General features: G+C 51.8%; 1 long non-coding RNA gene across 1 annotated transcript; it reads right to left on the bottom strand.

Moving 5' to 3' along the window:
• Window positions 1-8,866: 8,866 nt before the first annotated feature.
• Window positions 8,867-15,860, bottom strand: LOC148146489 (uncharacterized). Its single transcript, XR_015760838.1, has 3 exons — window positions 15,751-15,860; window positions 12,768-12,858; window positions 8,867-9,498 (listed from the first exon to the last, which is right to left on the bottom strand). It is a non-coding gene; the product is annotated as an uncharacterized LOC148146489 (long non-coding RNA).
• Between the last annotated feature and the right edge of the window lie 4,464 nt (window positions 15,861-20,324).

The raw sequence follows: 20,324 nt of genomic DNA, 5'->3' as shown, positions 1-20,324 counted from the left end.
TGCATGGAGTTGGGGGGTCAGAGTTGGGTGGAACTGCATTGGGGTGTACGGCGTTGCACGGGGTTGGGGGAACGGTGTTGTTGGAACAGCATTGGGGGGATGGGGTTGCACGGGGTTGGGGGGCAAAAGGGGTTGCACGGGGTTGGGGGGACGGTGCTGCACGTGGTTGGGAGGACGGCGTTGCACGGGGTTGGGGGGAATGGCGTTGCGCGGGGTTGGGGGGAACGGCGTTGCACGGAGTTGGGGGAACGGCATTGCACGGGGTTGGGGGAATGGCATGGGACGGGTTTGGGGGGAAAGGGGTTGCACGGGGTTGGGGGGATGGCGTTGCACGGGGTTGGGGGGCGAAAGGGGTTGCACGGGGTTGGGGGGACGGTGCTGCACCTGGTTGGGAGGACGGCATTGCACGGGGTTGGGGATGGCGTTGCATGGGGTTGGGGGGACGGCATTGCACGGGGTTGGGGGGAATGGCGTTGGGGTGGCGGGGTTGCACAGAGTTGGGGGAACGGCATTGCACAGGGTTGGGGGAACGGCATTGCACAGGGTTGGGGGAACGGTAGTGCACAGGGTTGGGGGAACGGTAGTGCACAGGGTTGGGGGGACGGCGTTGCACAGGGTTGGGGGGAAGTGGTTGGGGGGAATGGTGATGCACGGGGTTGGGGGTTCGGAGTTGGGGGAATGGCATTGGGGCGGTACTGCGTTGCACGGGGTTGGGGGGAACAGCATTGGGAGAACGGCGTTGCACGGGGTTGGGGGGACGGGTTTGGGGGAAGTAACGTTGCACGGGGTTGGGGAGGATTGGCGTTGCACAGGATTGAGGGGAACGCGATTGCACGGGATTGGGGGGAACGGTGTTGCACGGGGTTGAGGGGGAATGGTGTTGCATGGGATTGGGGGGAACAGCGTTGCACGGTATTGGGGGAATGGGAATGGGGGAACAGCATGGGACGGGTTTGGGGAGGAATGGCATTGCACGGGGTGGGGGGAAAAGCATCGCACTGGGTGGGGGGGACGGCGTTGCACGGGGTTGGGGGGCAGGGTTTGGGGAACGGGGTTGTGGGGAATGGCGTTGCAAGGGGTTGGGGACAGGGTTGAAGAGCAGCGTTGCACGGGGTTGGCGGGACGGGGTTGGGGGGAACGGGGTTGCACGAGGTGGGGGGACAGGTTTGGGGGAACTGCGTTGCGTGGGGTTGGGGGGACGGGGTGTGGGGGAACGGCATTGTACGGGGTTGGGTGAACAGCGATGCACGGGGTTGGGGGGAACGGCATTGGCGGTACGGCGTTGCACGGTGTTGGGGGGAATGGCGTTGCACGGGATTGGGGGAACGCCATTGCACGGGGTTGGGGGGAACGGTGTTGCACGGGGTAGGGGGAATGGGGATGGGGAACGGCATTGCACGGGGTTGGGGGACGGGGTTGGGGGGAATGGCATTGCACTTGGTGGGGGGAAAAGCATTGCACGGGGTTGGAGGGGAATGGCATTGCACTGGGTGGGGGGAAAAGTGTTGCACGTGGTGGGGGGAACGGCGTTGCAAGGGGTTGGGGGACAGGGTTGGGGGACAGAGTTGGGGGGAGCAGCGTTGCATGGTGTTGGCGGGACGGGGTTGGGGGGAATGGAGTTGCACGGGGTGGGGGGACAGAGTTGGGGGAACGTAATTGCACGGAGTGGCGGGGGAACAGCGATGCACGGGGTTGAGGGGGAACGGTATTTCACAGGGTTGGGGGGCGAAAGGGGTTGCAAGGGGTTGGGGGGACGTGCTGCACGTGGTTGGGAGGACGGCGTTGCACGGGGTTGGGGGAATGGTGTTGCACGGGTTTGGGGGAATGGCGTTGCACGGGGTTGGGGGGAATGGCGTTGCACGGGGTTGGGGGGAACGGCGTTGCACGGGGTTGGGGGGAACGGCGTTGCACGGGGTTGGGGGGAACGGCGTTGCACAGGATTGGGGGAACGGCGTTGCATCGGGTTGGGGGGAACGGCATTGCACAGCGTTTGGGGGGATGGGGATGGGGACAGCGTGGGATGGGTTTGGGGGGAAACGGGGTTGCACGGGCTGGGGTGAAAGGCATTGCACAGGATTGGGGGGAACGGTGTTACACAGGATTGGGGGGATGGGGATGGGGGGACAGCGTGGGACGAGTTTGGAGGGAAACGTGGTTGCACAGGGTTGGGGGGAAGTGGTTGGGGAAATGGTGATGCACGGGGTTGGGGGTTCGGAGTTGGGGGGAATGGCATTGGTGGGGTACAGCGTTGCACGGGGTTGGGGGGAATAGCGTTGGGAGAACGGCATTGCACGGGGTTGGGGGGACGGGTTTGGGGGAAATGGCGTTGCATGGGGTTGGGGGAACAGCAGTGGGGTGTATGGCGTTGCACGGGGTTGGGGAGGAACGGCGTTGCAAGGGGTTGGGGGGAACGTTGTTCCACGGGGTCGGGGGCGGGGTTGGGGGGAACAGCGTTGCACAGTGTTGGGGGGATGGGAATGGGGGAAAGGCATGGGACGGGTTTGGGGGGAAATGGCATTGCACGGGGTGGGCGGAAAAGCATTGCACGGGGTTGGGGGAACGGGGTTGGGGCAATGGCGTTGCACGGTGTTGGGGTGATGGGAATGGAGGAACGGCATGGGACGGGTTTGGGGGGGAATGGCATTGCACGGGGTGGGGGGGACGGAGTTGCACGGGGTTGGGGGGGCAGGGTTTGGGGAACGGGGTTGGGGGGAATGGCTTTGCTAGGGGTTGGGGACAGGGTTGGGGAGCAGCGTTGCACGGGGTTGGCGGGACGGGGTTGGGGGGAACAGGGTTGCACGAGGTGGGGGGACAGGTTTGGGGGAACTGCGTTGCACGGGGTTGGGGGAGCATAGTGTTGCACGGGGTTGGGGGGACGGGGTGTGGGGGGAACAGCATTGTACGGGGTTGGGTGAACAGCGATGCACGGGGTTGGGGGGAACGCATTGGCGGTACGGCGTTGCACGGTGTTGGGGGGAATGGCGTTGCACGGGATTGGGGGAACGCCATTGCACGGGGTTGGGGGGAACGGTGTTGCACGGGGTAGGGGGGATGGGGATGGGGGAATGACGTAGCACAGTGTTGGGGGATGGGGATGGGGAACGGCATTGCACGGGGTTGGGGGACGGGGTTGGGGGAATGGCATTGCACTGGGTGGGGGGAAAAGCGTTGCACGTAGTGGGGGAAAGGCGTTGAAAGGGGTTGGGGACAGGGTTGGGGGACAGAGTTGGGGGGGAGCAGCATTGCACGGTGTTGGCGGGACGGGGTTGGGGGGAACGGGGTTGCACGGGGTGGGGGGACAGAGTTGGGGGAACGGCGTTGCACTGGGTTGGAGGGGAACGGTGTTTCACGGAGTTGGGGACGGGTTTGGGGGGGACGTAATTGCACGGAGCGGGGGGAACAGCGATGTACGGGGTTGGGGAAACAGCATTGCGGGGTACGGCGTTGGGGGGAACGCCATTGCACGGGGTTGAGGGGGAACGGTGTTGCACAGGGTTGGGGGACGGGGTTGGGGGCAATGGCGTTGCACGGGGTTGGGGAAAAACAGCCTTTCACAATGTTGTGGGAATGGGGATGGGGGAACGGCGTGGGATGGGTTTGGGGGGGCATGAAGTTGCACGGGGTTGGAGGAAAGGCATTGCACGGAGTTGGGGGATGGGATTGGTGAGGAATGGCATTCCACGGGGTGGGGGGAAAAGCGTCGCAGTGGGTGGGGGGAACGGCATTGCACGGGGTGGGGGGAATGGGATTGGGGGCGAACGGCGTTGGGGGAGAACAGTATTGCGCGTGGTGCGGGAGAACGGCGTTGGGGACAGGGTTGGGGAGCAGCGTTGCACGGGGTTGGGGGGACAGGGTTTGGGGATCGGCGTTGCAGGAAAACAGCGTTTCACGGGGTTGAGGGAACGGCGTTGCATGGGGTTGGGGAACGGGGTTGTGGGGAGAATGGCATTGCACAGGGTTGGGGGGACAGCGTTTCACAGGCTTGGGGGAACGGCGTTGCACGGGGTTGCGTGGACGGTGTTGTATGGGGTTGCGGGGATGTGGTTGGAGGGAATAGCGATGCATGGGGTTGGGGGTCGGAGTTGGGGGTACGACGTTGCACGGGGTTGGGGGAACGGCGTTGGGGGAACGGTGTTGCATGGGGTTGGGGGGAAGGGGTTGGGTCGAACGGCATTGGGGGGTATGGCGTTGCACAAGGTTGGGGGAACGGTGTTGGGGGAACGGCGTTGCACGGGGTTGGGGGGAAACGGCATTGCACGAGGTTGGGAACAGGGTTGGGGGGTACGACGTTGCACGGGGTTGGGGGAACGGCGTTGCACGGTGTTGGGGGGAAACGGCGTTGCACGAGGTTGGGTACAGGGTTGGGGGAACGGCGTTGCACGGGGTTGGGGGGGAACGGTGATGCATGGGTTAGGGGGAACGGTGTTGCACGGGGTTGTGGGGAAACGGCGTTGGGGGGAACAGTATTGCACGGGGTGGCGGGGAACGGTGTTGCACGTGGTGGGGGAAACAGCGTTGCACGGGGTTGGAGCAACAGTGTTGCACGGGGTTGGGGGACAGGGTTGGGGGAAAGGCGTTGCACGGGGTTGGAGGGAAACGGCGTTGCACAGGGTTGGGGGAACGGCACTGCACGGGATTGTGGGGACGGTGTTGCACAGGGTTGGGGGGATGTGCTTGGAGTGAATGGCGATGCATGGGGTTCGGAGGTCGGGGTTGGGAGTAACGGCATTGTCGGGGTACGACGTTGCACGGGGCTAGAGGGAACGGCGTTGGCGGAACGGGGTTGGGGGGAAGGGGTTTGTTGGAACGGCATTGGGGGGTACAAGGTTGGGGGACGGGGTTAGGGGGAACGGCGTTGCACAGGGTTGGGAGCATAACGGTGTTGCACGGGGTTGGGGGCAATGGCGTTGCACGGGGTTGGGGGGACGGGGTTGAGGGGGAACAGGGTTGCACAGTGTTGGGGGGACGGGGTTGGGGGAACGGAGTTGCTCAGTGTTGGGGGACGGGGTTGGGTGGGGATGGGGTTGGGGCAACGTGTTTGGGCGTGGACGGCGTTGCACAGGGTTGGGGACGGCGTTGCACGGGGTTGGGGGAACGGGGTTGAGGGGTCATTGCATGGGGTTGGACGGGGACGGGGTTGGGGGGAACGGGGTTGTGGGGAATGGGGTTGCTCAGTGTTGGGGATGGGGTTGGGGGAATGGCGTTGCACGGGGTTTGGGGAACGGCATTGCATGGGGTTGGGGGAACGGTGTTGAGGGAACGGGTTTGGGCGGGGATGGCGTTGCACGGTGTTGGGCGTGTACGGGGATGGGGAACGGGGTTGGGGGAACGGGGTTGTGGGGGAACGGCGTTGCACGGGGTTGGGGGGAACTGAGTTGCACAAGGTTGGGGGGACGGGGTTGGGCGGGGATGGGGTTGCACGGGGTTGGGCGGGGACGTCGTTGCACGGGGTTGGGGGTATGGCGTTGGGAGGGCGGCGTTGGGGGGGACGGCGTCAGACGTGGTTGATGGGAGCAGCGTTGGATGCGGTTGGGGGTGGGTGGGGGGACAGGAGCCCCCTGTAAATTGAGGTACATCCCACCCAGCCCCTCGGAGTCCCCTGTACACACTGACACATTCCCCCTCCTCACCCCCCCACCTCGGAGCCCCCTGGAAACACTGACACATTCTCCCTACCCAACCCCCTCGGAGCCCCCTGGAAACACTGACACAATCCCCATGCCCACCCCTCTCGGAGCCCCCTGGAAACACTGACACATTCCCCCCACCCAACCCCTCGGAGCCCCCTGGAAACACTGACACAATCCCCACGTCCACCCCTCTCAGAGCCCCCTGGAAACACTGACACATTCCTCTGGTGTATTAATCCGTTCCTGAAAGTTTGTATAAACATCCCCACAATCACGCTAAATCAGCTTCTCTCAAGCTCCCACTCACAATGAAAGCAATAGCTCCCTCTACAAATGGGTGAAATGAACAATCCAAATGATACCCTTCCATTTCCTACACCAAAGCAGTGACTACTCATCAAGCTGACAATCTGGGCCTCCAATGAATCTCTCTGTTCTAGGAATTCACTGAGCAAATATTAAAGAAATATCCATTATGAACCTGACAGACCACTTTTCAGGGATTCCCAGAATGTGTATATTGGGTATCTCCAGAATTGTCCCAACTGCTGGAAGTGTTTCTCCATCGAGATCCTCTGATTCAGAGTTCGGAAGCCGGGATGTGTGGAAGGACAGGACTGTGAGAGCTACTGTACACCACATCTGACTGCGTCAGTCACAAAAATAAATCTTGAATCCTGTCATGGTCAGTGAGGATCAGTAATGGACGTCTGATTCCCTGTCTGGGAGAAAACCTTGCTATTTTGCAGGATCAACATTTTAAATTGAATATTCCCACGTATCAGAACTGCCTCCAGAGTCAGCGATGAACAATGGACCCTAATTTACACCCAGACATCAATGAGACCCAGAAAGAGTCCTTGCTGTTTCAATAGCGCAATCACAGTGCCACAGCCAAGCAAATGATGGGATTGTTTCTCCCAAAAAAAACTTTAGCAACACAGACAGAACGATACCATTTAGCCCCAGGAGCCTGACTGCAGCTTAATAACATTCTTTGTTCTGATTAAAAGTTTGTAGGCAGCACAGGTGGCACAGTGGTTAGAACTGCTACCTCACAGCGCCAGAGACCCGGGTTCATTTCCCGCCTTAGGCGACTGACTGGGTGGAGTTCGCACATTCTCCCTGTGTCTGCATGGGTTTCCTCTGGGTGCTTGGGTTTCTCTCCACAGACACAAAGATGTCGCACATTCTCCCTGTGTCTGCATGGGTTTCCTCTGGGTGCTTGGGTTTCTTTCCACAGACACAAAGATGTGCAGGTTAGCTGAATTGGCCATGATGAATTGGCCATGCTGAATTGGCCGTAGTGTTAGGTGTAGGAGAATGGGTCTGGGTGGGTTGCGCTTCGACGGGTCGGTGTGGACTTGTTGGGCCGAAGGGCCTGTTTCCACACTGTAAGTAATCTAATCTAATCAAATGCAAAACATTAACTCTGCTTCTCTCTCTCTACATTAGCTGCCGGTCTGTTTCAAATTTCCAGCAGCCACAGCATGTGTGTTCATTTTAGTAACATCATCGTTAACTTATCAGAACTCACCCAGTTTCTGCAACATCTTTTGATCCACTTAGTATTGCAAACATTGCAAATTATTCTCTGGAATGTAGTCAGTGATTCCGTTCTTGAGGTGGAAATGATCACAGATTCCCAGGTGTTTGAGTGAAGTCATTTCTCCTTATCTCAGTCACTCAGGCTGCTCTCCAGTCCTGAGACTGTGACCCATCGTAGATTCCTATCAGCAGAGACAGCTGCCAACATCAATCCTGCCAATCTCTTTGGTCATAATATCCAATTCAATGAAAGCACCTCTTATCACATGCAGTACAGGATATCTGAATCTCACCCACTTATTCAACAATCTCCAGAACCAGGAATAAGTTGGTGCCCCTCTGTTACAAACATTCTGATGGCAACGTGTGCTTCCTTCAGTGAGGAAAACAAATTTGCACCCATCTGGGTCTATCTGTCTGACTGAGGTTCCAATAAGTGCATTGATGGAAATCACATTGGAAAACCAAATCCCTTTCCAGGTGTTTAAATCACTTCATGCAGAATTTACACAGGAAATCTGCATTATTGGGAGCATAATCTTATTAGTGACAGTCTGTTGCACACAGCGACATGATCCTCTCACAAACACACGCTATTGTTTTATGTTGAAATTGAAATATTAAGCCAAAAAGGTTATGTAAACAATCTACTGCTTGTCACTTTAATAAACGAACTTTCTGATAAGGTAATGTTCAAAGTGTTATAAAGTTGAAGGTGTGTACTCTATCTTTAAGAGGAAGAGAACACTCTTCTGAACTGTGTACTGTATATGACTAGCCAGCAAGCCAAAGTGTACTGGGAAAAGAAACAAATGTAACATTTGGCTGTGAAATATAGACCTATGTTGGTTGCTGTTTTGACAAAATTCAAATTTAACCTATCAGTTTAAATTATATCCCAAGATTCTAAAACCCAATTGAGTTTGAATTTATTGTTTTGCCAGCATCAAGCCAATGAGATGCTCTGATGGGGGCGAATAAAATGTGGACATTTTAAAAATTGGTCAGAGAGTAACTGCTGTCTGGGAGAGTTAACATCTTGCTGACCAATAAATTAGGAAAGTCTCTCAATCAAAGGGTACCTTTTCATATGAAACATACTCGGAGTAAAAGAAGACAACGACGACCCAGGGAGATCCTCAGCCAGAAACAGAAAGACACAAAAATCACGAGTCACTGTGTAATTGATGTAATTTTAGTAAGTGTCTTACTGAAATAACGTATAGTTATAGAGCTGGAGGCAGATAATATGCAGTGAAGAGAAAGGGAGAGCTTAGATTTATGAATAGTTGTTTAATATTCACTTTGAGTTAAAAATAGATTAATGCTATTTTCTTTAAATAGTGGAATGTGTGAGTTTTCTGTCACTCAGACTTTAACAGATTATGTGGGGAGGTGAACTTTTCTGGGTGTTTGGTTTAACTAACAGAGGGGGTCACCATCATGTTGTAACAAAAGAAACACGACAAAGAACAGTACAGCACAGGAGCGGGCCCTTCAGTCCAGAATGTTGTGCTGAATGTGACACCAAATTAAACTCATCCTTTCTTCCTATCTTTGTTCCATATCCTTGCATATTCACATGCTCACCCAAAAACCCCTTAAACAACCCTCTCATTTCTGCCTCCTCCACCATCCCTGGCAACATGTTCCAGATTCCGACCACTCTCTGTAGAAAACATATTACCCCTCACATCTCCTTTGAGCTCTCCCCCTCTCACCTTAAATGCACATTCTCTAGTAAAGATATTTCAACTCTGGGTAAAACATTTTGACCAGCAACCTTGTGCATCTCATGGCGCTGCGCTGACTGTCCCTAATTAGGTCATTCTTTACTAAATGCACATAAATCCTATCTGTAAAAATTCTGTCCAAAGCTTCCCAACCACTGAGGCGAGACTCACCAGGCTATAACTTCCTGGATTGTCCCTATTTCCCTTCTTGAAGAGAGGAACACCATAAGCTACTCACCAGTCCTCTGCGACCTTTCCGGTGGCAAGTGAGGACTCAAAAATCATGTTCAAGACCCCAAAAATCTCCTGTCTTGCCTTTCTCAATAACCTGGGGTAGCTACTGTCGGATCCTCGGGATTAATCCACTTTAATGCTGTTCAAGAAATCTAATGCTTCTTTCTCGACCTCAAAAAAAGCCGAGCACATTAGCATACTCCACACAAATCTCATTATCCCCAATATTCTTTTCCTGGGTGAATGCCGATGCAAAGTAATTATTTAGGATCTCGTCCACTTCCACTGACTTCAAGCACAAGTTCCTTCCTTTAGTCTTGACTGGCCCGACTTCTTTCCAAGTTATGTGGAAGCTGTGGAAAGAGTGCAGAGTAGATTTACTAGAATATTGCCTGGTATGAAAGGAAGGTCTTACAAGGAAAGGCTGAGGGAATGGAGGCTGTTTTAGTTGGAAAGAAGAAGGTCAAGAGGTGACTTAATTGCCTGCAACAGTAGTAGAATTGCCGACGCAAATGGCATTTAAATGGGCATTGGACATACATATGGGTAATATTGGAAGGTTGTAGGTTAGATAGGCACCAGATTATTTTCAAAGGTCGGTGCAACATTGAGGGCCAAAAGGCCTGTACTGCGCTGTAACGATCCATGTTCACATCCTCTTGTGGCTAATTATCTCCAGAACGATTTGGGATGCTCTTTAACCTTCCTTGCGAAGGGCATGCCCCTCCTTGCTCTGCTCATTCCCTGTTCAGGTTCCTTCCAGCTTTTGTTTTTTTTACGTTCCTCACATGCCATGCCCGATTCTAGCTTCCCAAACCTTGCATAGGCTTGTTTTTTCCCCTTTTGACTAAATTCCCAGCCTCCCTTGTTATCCAAGGGGCCTTACATTACCAGCCTTATCCCTCCTCCTTACTGGAACATGCTGGCCGTGAACTCCAATCAGCAAGCCTTTAACTAACTCCCACGTGCCCAATATGGCATTGTCTGATGACAGCTCCTCCCAATTAACACTCCCCAGATCCTGCCTAATACTGACATCATTTGCAATCCCACAATTTAGAAACATCCCATTTATTCGTAGCTGCCTTAAAAAAAACTTAAGTTGTGATCACTGTTTCCAAAATGGTCTCCCACTGAAAGGTCAGTCACCTGGCCAGGCTCATTCAGCAATATAAGGTCCACTATGGCCCCTACCCCTCCTTTACACTACTATTTCAAGAAACCCTCTTGGATACACTTAATAAACTCTGCACCGTCTCAGCCTCTTGTTCTAAAGTAATGCCAGCAAGTGGTGGGGAAGTTAAAGACACTTTGAGAACTCTGTTGTTATTGCCTCTGCCGAGATATTCTGCCAAGATATTTGTACCTCGAGGTATTGTTGGCAGATTGAGGGTCCTATAGCATAATCCCATTAACTGCATCCTTCTTATCCACATTGCCTCAGTGGGCGAGCCCCTCCAATATGTCCTGAGTGCAGACATAACATTCACCCGATTGGTAATGCAACTCCTCCACCTCTTTTACCCTCCTCTCCATCTCATCTGAAACAATGAAACCCTGGAATATTGAGCAGCCAGTCCTATCCTTCTCCGAACCAAATCTCTGGAATGGCCACAATATCGGATCTGTGCTCATCTACCTTAACTATGTTGTGCCTTGTGTTGAAATTAACACAATCAGCCCATTCGTACAATGGTGTTCATTTCTCTATATTTCCTTTCTGATTGACTCGTATACATCTTCCGACCTTTCTGACCCCCCACGTGCTGCCCTGCTGCTGTGATTCCCAGGACCTTGCCATTCTAGGTTAAACCCTTCCCTTGTAGCAGGAACAAGCCTCCCAGTGAGGATATCAGTTCCCCTCTAGTTCAGGTCCCAATTATTCAAGATCCTGAAACTCTTTCCCCTATACCAGCTCTTCAGCCATGCATTCATCTCTGCTATCTTTCAATTCCTTGTCTCACAAGCACATGGGACTGGTGGTAACGCAATGATTACTAGCCTCAAGGTTCTGCTTTTCAGTCGTTCCCTACTTCCTGTGCTTACTCCTCAGGATCTCATCCCTCTTTCTACTCGTGTCGTTGGTAGCAATGACCTCTGGCCTCCCATTCTCCCAATTCAGAATTTCAAGCAAATGCTCAGAGATGTCCTTGACCAGGCACCAGGGATACAACAGTCTCAGACGCAGCCATAGTAACACCTGTCTATGCCCCCAACTAGTGCTTCTCCTCCCATTTTCGCTCCCTTGGATTTTGCCCGACCTTGGTCTACAGCAGAGTCAGTTATAGAGTCATAGAGTCCTACAGCACAGAGAGAGGCCCTAAGGGCCAGACTGATCCCTGGCAACCATAATGTCCATCTATGGTCACCCCATTTCCCTGCCCATGCCCCATCTCCTTCTAATCCTTTCCTATCCATGTATTTGTCCAAATGCCTTTTAAATGTTGTTAATGTACCTGGCTCAGCCACTTCCACTGACAGCTCATTCCGTATGAGAATCAGCATCTGTGTAAAAAAGTTGCTGCTAACGTTCCCTTTTATTCTTTCCCCTCTAACGTTAAACTGATGCCCTCTAGTCCTCAATTCTTCAACCCTGGGAAAAAGACTGAATGCATTCACCCTATCCATGCCTCTCATGATCATATACATTTCTATAAGATCTCCCTTATGTCTCCTGTCCTCTGAAGAAAAATGTCCCAGCTTGTCCAACCTCTTCCGATAACTCAGGCCATTGAGTATTATAGACCTGGCTACCGCTGTGCTACTCCCCTGAGAAGCTATCCCCAACAATACACCAGCTCTCTCTCCTTAAACATCCCGCACCCAACCCCATCTTTGTCCCCTGTACGATCCTCAGTTTCCTGCTCTTGCTCCAACCCAACCACGCGGACACCCACCTACCTGATGGAACCTGGATGCTTGGACAGGACAAGATCATGGGTGTTTTTAAACGCAATTAATGGAATTCTGAAATTAAATTTGGACTGAATGTAATGTAGAGCAGCGTGAAATGGAGGTGGATGACTTACGTGACTTGCTGTAAGGATACTGACAGTAGAACCTGAGGCGATCGTGAGTATACGGAGGTAGAATGTGGGAAACGAGCTGGGACTGTATTGGAGTAGTCATGGTGAGAGAGAACAAATGCTGGATGGAGGGTTTCAGCAGCTGACGGCCTGACACTGAGGTGAACCATCGGAAACTGTGCAAGTGGCCACCATCTAATAGGACAGAGAAACTGATCCATCGGCCTGAAACTGACTGACCACGTGGCTGTCAATGAATCTAATACAAGTGAATGGAAACATTGCTCAGAGTCTGTTTCTGTAACATTCAACACAACCAGGAAATGGAAAGTGAATAATGAGCTGAAAACAAGGCCACTGCTCTGTTAGAGTCAAAATCATTCAATGTTCAGTCACTGAATATTCTCACCTGCAGAAAGGAATCTCCCAGAATCACAGCAGAAGGAGAAAACAAACTTGGCAGAGACAGAATGAAGCCACCGCCTGCATCACAACAGCTCAGAACAAAGAGGCTGAATTCTCAATCAACTGACAAGCAATACAGATACTTTCAGAGTTACAGATAGAGTTCAGAATTATTCAGGAAACAGACTTACCAGATACATTGGTAGGTGGTGTGTGCCAGAAATCCATGAAATAGCTTTGTGATGTGCCGTTTTTTCGTTGAGAAATTATTCTTTGTTTTCGCTAAGAAGAGCAGATGCATAGTTCACTGATTATTAGATTTACAGACAAAGGAAACCTGATCAAGGACTCACAGGTCAATTACACTGTTAGTGACAGTCCATCGCACACAACAACAGCCTGTTACACAGAGAACAGAACAGATTCTAGTTTAACAGAGACACTCTCACAATGAACATCTGCTGCTTTAATAAAAATGTTAGCTGTTTGAAGAAAAGGAACATTTCAACAATATAGCGAGACTTTTAAACTGCCCAATGTAACTGTGGAGTTTTTACCCAATTCAGTGATCACTGTTTCTATGTATTTTGAAGCTATTTTGAGCAGGGTATCTATCGCGGGTCGGTGTGGACTTGCTGGACTAAGGGCCTGTTTCCACACTGGAGGGAGACTATTCAATATAATTATCAACCTGTCCCACAGCAGGATGGGTAAGGCTCGAGGGGAGTCTGGACTGGGGAGGGGTTGTGTCCCACAGCAGGATGGGAAAGGCCCGAGGGGAGTCTGAACTGGGGAGGGGTTGTGTCCCACAGCAGGATGGGTAAGGCCAGAGCGGGGTCTGTACCGGGAAGGGGTTGTGTCCCACAGCTGGATGGGGAAGGCTCGAGGGGGGTCTGTACCGGGAAGGGGTTGTGTCCCACAGCTGGATGGGGAAGGCTCGAGGGGAGTCTGAACTGGGGAGGGGTTGTGAGCCACAGCTGGATGGGGAAGGCTCGAGGGGAGTCTGAACTGGGAAGGGGTTGTGTCCCACAGCTGGATGGGGAAGGCTCGAGGGGAGTCTGAACTGGGGAGGGGTTGTGAGCCACAGCTGGATGGGGAAGGCTCGAGGGGAGTCTGACCTGGGGAGGGGTTGTGTTCCACAGCAGGATGGGGAAGGCCCGAGGGGAGTCTGTACTGTGGAGGGGTAGTGTCCCACAGCAGGATGGATAAGGCTCGAGGGGAGTCTGAACTGGGGAGGGGTTGTGTCCCACAGCAGGATAGATAAGGCTCGAGGGGAGTCTGAACTGGGGACGGGTATGTCCCACAGCAGTATGGTTAAGGCCAGTCAAGAGTATACTGGGGAGCGGTTGTGTCCCACGGCAGGAAGTGTGAGGCCCGAGGGTACTCTGTACCAGGGAAGGTATGCGACCCAAAGCAGGACAGGTAAGGCTCAAGGGTAGACTGTACTGGGGAGGGATTGTGTCCCACAGCCAGACGGTTAAGGCCCGAGGAGAGTCTGCACCAGGGAGAGGTTGTGTCTCACAGCAGGATGGGTAAGGCTCGAGGGGAGTCTGTTCCTCAGAGGGGTTGTATCCCACAGCAAGACGGTTCAGGCCAGAGAGTAATCTGTACTGGGGAGGGTATGCGTCCCAAATTAGGATGGGTAAGCCTCAAGGGTAGACTGTACCAGGGAGGAGTTCGGTCCCACAGCAAGATGCGAAAGGCCTGAGGACAGTCTGTACTGGGGATGGAATGTGTTGCACAGCAGAATGGGTAAGGCCAGAGGGAAAACTGTACCCAAGTGGGGTTGTGTCCAACAGCAGGGTGGGCAAGGCTCAAGATTAGACTTTACCAGGGAGGAGTTCAGTCCCACAGCAGGATGGGTAAAGCCTAAGGGGAGTCTGTACCAGGGAGGTGTTGTGTCCCACAGCAGAATGGGTAAGGCCCGAAGGGAGTCTGTACCGGGGAGGAGTTCAGTCCCACAGCAGAATGGGTAAGGCCCGAGGGCCATCTGTACCGGTGAGGGATTGTGTCCCACAGCAGGATGGGTAATTAGATTAGATTACATTACAGTGTGGAAACAGGCCCTTCGGCCCAACAAGTCCACACCGACCCGCCGAAGCGCAACCCACCCATACCCCTACATTTACCCCTTACCTAACACTACGGGCAATTTAGCATGGCCAATTCACCTGACCTGCACATCTTTGTGACCGTGGGAGGAAACCGGAGCACTCGGAGGAAACCCACGCAGATACGGGGAGAACGTACAAACTCCACACCGTCAGTCGCCTGAGGCGGGAATTGAACCCGGGTCTCTGTCGCTGTGAGGCAGCTGTGCTAACCACTGTGCCACCATGCCACCCACAAATGTCCGAGGGAAGTCTGTACCGGGGAGGGTTTGTGTCCCACAGCACAATGGGTAAGGCCTGAGGAGTGACCGAGAGCAAAGATTTACTTAGGGAGCTGAGGGGCAACATTTTCCACAGAGGACGGTTCATATACAGAATGGACTGCCAGTGGCACATGGGAGAAACAAGAACAATTACAACATGGAAAAGACATTTGGGCAGGAACATGGAGGGGAGAAAGTTTGAAGGGCCATGGGCCAAACGCAGGGAAATGCAACTCATTCAGTTCAGGAAACCTGGCCAGCATTGGTGACTTCGGCCAGAGAGTCATGCAGCACAGAAACAGACCCTAAGTCTTGCGTTATTGGGGGAGTGGACTCTCGTGACAAGGCATGTTGTCGAGACTGAAGTAAGTTACAGAGATATGGATGGTCGTCTGGACTGGAGCAGGTTCAAACGTATGAAGTGATTGGTGAGAGGGGAGGAAAGTACAGAGATAGGAACTGTTTTTAGCATTAGAATGACTGATCCACATGACAAGCCATAGATACAGTGTGGGAGAGGGAACACAGAATGGAACATTCCCAGACAGCATTCCCACCCTCTCGTGGAAGGCCTGCTTTCCCCTCTTTTGTACTGATGCTCACTAAGACAGCACAGGCTTGGATTGATAACTGTGACACTCCCGATGTTGTCTTAGTACAACAAAACTTGCAGTAAAGGCGGTGACCGAACCTGGGGTGTGTCTGTATTGTGCTCCCCTTCCAGCACTATAGCTATGTCATGTCCTGTTAACTGATGTTTGGAGCCCTCTCATTGCTCTCTGCACTGTGAGTGATCTTACCTCACTGCAGGATTTATTGAAGGCTCCAGATCTCCCTGCCCTGTGTCTCTCTGGCTGACAAACCATCTTCAATGAGGGATGGATTAGACACCCAGCAGCTGGGAAGTCTATTAGGTCAGGACCTTCCTGAGGACCTACAGACAGATAAACAGAATGGGAAATTAGAATGATGCAGTGATGGCTACACATGTCAAATGGCACTGAGTCCGACAGAAATCTGGAACATCCCAGTCTCCATCGTCTATCTGGAGTGGAGAATTCTGTTTGCTCAGGATCTGGAGTAGCTGCAAGAGCGAGGGACACTGACAGAGGCAACAATTCGACCCACACAGTGAGGGATACCACATGGAGAGTTACTAAGTAATATCACCAGAGTGCAAGATCAAACAATTGTGCAGGAAGAAAGGGTTTTGATTCTTGTTGCACTGGGATGCGCAACTTGTGAGCAGGCGAAGTGATGGCCTATTGGCATTATTGTGGAACAATTTATCCAGAAACTCAGCAAGTGTGCTCTGGACACAGGTTCAAATCCCACCATTGCAAATGATTGAATGTGAATTAAATGCTTCAAAAAAGATGTAACTAAAAACCTGTGAGTGAGTATTAAACAATTGCTGATGTTAAGAAAAATCCACCGGGTGCATTCATGTCTTTAGTGAAGTAATCTCAGGTGGGTCTTTTCTCCAATTGTCCTCGACCCCAATAGCCCCGCACACCTGCACATTGACCTTCTCAAGATGGCGGCTCTGAGGCCCGCACTCCCTCTTCCCTCAAACAAATGGCGGCCGTCACCCTGGGCCGCTTTCCCGACAGAGACCACCATCTCCTTATCAGGGCCTGGAGAGTCTTTTTCGGGTTTTTTCACCTATATCTGCGTCTTGTGAATTCTCTCCGCTCCTTTCTCCCAGTGAGTCTCCCACACGCCACTCTCTGAAGCCGAGCGTAGCCGCACCCAGAGAAAGCTGCTCTATGTCTCGCCGTGTCCTGGTTAATGTGACACTGCGCATGCCCTTCATAGAAACCAAACTGCGCGTGCATCGAAGATTATCAGTGAGTTTATAGAGAATATTCATAACTGCATAGAATCACGGGAGAAATATTAGACATTAGCAATTGCTCTGTCGAGTTACAGTCATTGAGATGGTTCATATCCAAATAGATTTTTCCATCCAACTTAATCATACCGGCCAGGTATGTAAATTTCCAATCATTCTGGGAATTTGAAAATAAGTTTGTTACTCGAGTTGTGTAAATCGATTGGAAATATGTACATTGTCAGATTTACATCTTAACTATGTTGTCAGATTTACATCTTAACGATTTCTTTAAAACCTCACATTGTTTTATGAGAGGGGATAATACTCCACTATGTCGTGAGAATGATCAATCCTGCAAAACAGTTTACTTTCTGACCAATGCTGAAGCGTTCACTCCCGAGAATGCATTGGTCCCGCTCCTCACTCACTCTGTTTGGAGGACCGGACGCTGCTCTGTCCTCCAGTTCCGCCCCTTCCTCCCAATTGCAGTGTTGATTGTGGCGCGACTCAGCAGCTAAGCAACAGAAACATTAAGGGACAAGGGAATAAGAGAGAATCTGGATAAAGTAGACTGGAAACAAAAATTTTATGGTGGGAAGTTGATGAGCAGTGGAAGAGTTTCAAAGACATTTTACAAAGGTCTATTCCAGTGAAATGGAAGGACTGTCTGAAAAGGCATACTCAGCAATGGGTATCTGAGGAAAGTGATTGTAAGAAACGAAAATCGCTTCTCAATAATCGCTCTAGACAAATTCAGGAAAACAAAGTTTTATTAACAAGTCAAGTCTGCAGAGTCGGGCACCCTTAAAGAAAAGGCGCGCTGAGGCTTACAAAGTCTCCATTATTTATAGGACAAGTCCCTCCTCTCCTTGGCTCCAACAAGCCATGAGGTTCACATTCTTAAAAACATCATTATTTTTATCACAAAGTCTGCAACAAAAGGCTCCAGAGTCTCCAAAGTTTGTTGTTTTTCTCACCCTGTCGTCTTATCAGTCAAAAGCTTTAATCTGAAACAGATGTCTCAAGTCGTACTCCCATCCTGGAGTCTTATCAGCCAAGGACTCATCCTTCTCTGCTGTGTGAATGGCTTCATTAATCAAGAGCCTGCTTGCTTTTACTATCGCTCACAAATTGTCAGCATTCTGCACAATTTAAACTACTCTACTTTTGAGTATATAAAATGGTTGTTAGAAAAGAAACAAAGGTTTTGTCTTTTATTATAGATCAGTCTGTGGTCCAGGCACATCTTAAAGTTTAAACCAAAATTACCTCTCACAATTCCACCCTTTTCTTTCTTTAAGATGTGCCTGACCAAGATAAGCCCCCCCCCCCCCCCCCCCCCCCCTTCCCTCAAGGGCCCGGGAAATCCTTGGTCTTTCGCAGCAACATCACTTTAAGTTCCCGTGTCCCATGTTGTGGAACCACCACTGCCTGGAGTCGGGAAATATTTTTCTGAATTAAAAACTGAATACAGGGAGTTAGGCAGGGTAATACGAGAAGAAGAATCATGCCGCCCCCAACCACCAGCAACGCCGTGCGCCACCAGCTACCACCTAGGAGACCATCCCACCATCCGATGCCACTAAGATTGTACTGGCACATGGGCCAATCTCCGAATTTCATTGGAAATTTTCAAAACCGCTTTACCATTATCGTCAATTTCTAGACAGCAGTTTGTCAGGTTAAATTTCCCACGCACACCCCCTTCCGAGGCCAACAGATAATCCAAGGCAAGTCGGTTTTGATATATAGCAGCCCTCATCTGATCCTGCTGCTGAGCCAACAGCTCTAGGGCCAGGGCAGTCCGGTTAGTAATGACCTCTACGACTGCTTGGAGCCTGATAATTCGATTTAGCATATAGATAGGAGTACGATATCCCCATGATCCGTCCTGTGCCCAAGTAGCCGGCCCATAGTATTCAATAATCCGGGCCGGTGGCCACTCATCCCCCCAATCACCGACTTGGATATCCCTTGGCGACCTACGCAGGGAGTCAAAGAGTTTAACTCCCAAACCATCGCCTTCCTCCCGGGGTAATAGGAAGAACGCAGGTCGTATTAGACCCAGGAAGCATACCCCAGCCCATCCCATGGGCAGTTTGGAGTATGCCTGATTACCGCATATCCAAAATAGACCATCTGGAGCAGGCCCTCCCTGCCTCACAACGTCATCCCACAACTCCTTTACCCCAGGGACGCCCTCATAAGGACCAGGACCACTGCAATTCCAGTATTCGGATTGTTGACCCCGTGGCAGAGTCTGGACAGGATTATTCCAGCATTGATTCCCCTGACAACCACCGCTCCACACTCTTTTCATGCCATCGGAAGGGTCAGCACTGAGCTCGTAAGAGGAGGGATCAGAACGTAACCGAACGCAATTTTGATGATCTCGGTTTGCAATGTACCAAGCAATATTCTCAGGCCACCATACTCGCGTGGTTGCATCCAATATATTCTGACAGGGGCTAATCCCTACCTTCACGGTCCCCTTGCCTTCAATACAGAACTGGCCCTCAGGGCTGTTTGTCAGTCTCCACCCCTGGCTTTTTCTGTCGTTGTCATGAGTCCAAGTGGTTTGCAGCAATTCCCCTATGTCTAAGCTTTGACCAGTCCACGGCCATTGTTCCGACATATGCGGCCCCCCACAGACCCAGCAATTGCTAACATTTAAAACAGTGGCTATTCTAGAGGTGAGATCAATAAACAGGTTTTGTGTAACATCAGGGAGTTCAATCTGTCCTTCTACCTCTTCGTATACAGATGGCACTTTAGGGAGCACGACCGTTCCCTGACGGTCTTGCTCTTTCCCCAACCCCCGATCAGGGATCTGTATCTTGGTCTCCTTGACTCTGTCAACCTGCTCCCTGAGCAACACGGAGGATAGGTCCCGCCTCCCAGTTTTGCTAATACACACCCAGCGGTCATTTATAGGGCATCCATGGATTTTGCCACCGTATCCTTTATTATATACCTGATAATAGGGTCTCCCATCCTCCCAACATTCATGGCGTGCACTCACATCGTAACACCTATCGTCCACATAGGAATGGGACACAAATGATCCCGAATAGATTCGAATCCCAAGTCTTACTGTAGTTCGACATTTGTCACATCTCCCCTCACCCTCCCCCACATACAGGAGTAAACTGATCAATATCCCCACCAATACAGTCCAAGTAGAGTTCATTATTGCTGTCTTTTCAGTTTTACCGACAACGGCTTGTCCCCTTGCTCGCATGTCCAGGAGCTTTCTTCTTCAGGCGGAACGGGCCCCTTTATCCTTGATGCGTGGACCCACCCTTTTTCTTTCGTTCGAACAGCTGCCTCAGTTGTTAACAGAACCAGGAACGGTCCTTCCCACCGCGGCTGGAGCTTTTCGGCCTTCCAGGTCTTAACAAGTATCCAATCTCCGGGTTTCACCTTATGCAGGAGGAAGTCGAGCGGCGGAGTCTGAGCCAGGAGACCTTTCCTTCGGAGTTCTGCAAAAGAACGGGATAAGGCCAGTAAATAGGTTCGGATAAATACATCCCCCCC

The sequence above is a fragment of the Chiloscyllium plagiosum genome, unplaced genomic scaffold, assembly GCF_037043375.1.
Source record: "Chiloscyllium plagiosum isolate Xiang-an unplaced genomic scaffold, Cpla_swu_hap1 HiC_scaffold_21, whole genome shotgun sequence".
In the NCBI taxonomy this organism is placed as follows: domain Eukaryota; kingdom Metazoa; phylum Chordata; class Chondrichthyes; order Orectolobiformes; family Hemiscylliidae; genus Chiloscyllium; species Chiloscyllium plagiosum.
Note: the sequence above shows the minus strand (reverse complement) of the source record. Positions and strands in the feature narration are given on the sequence as shown.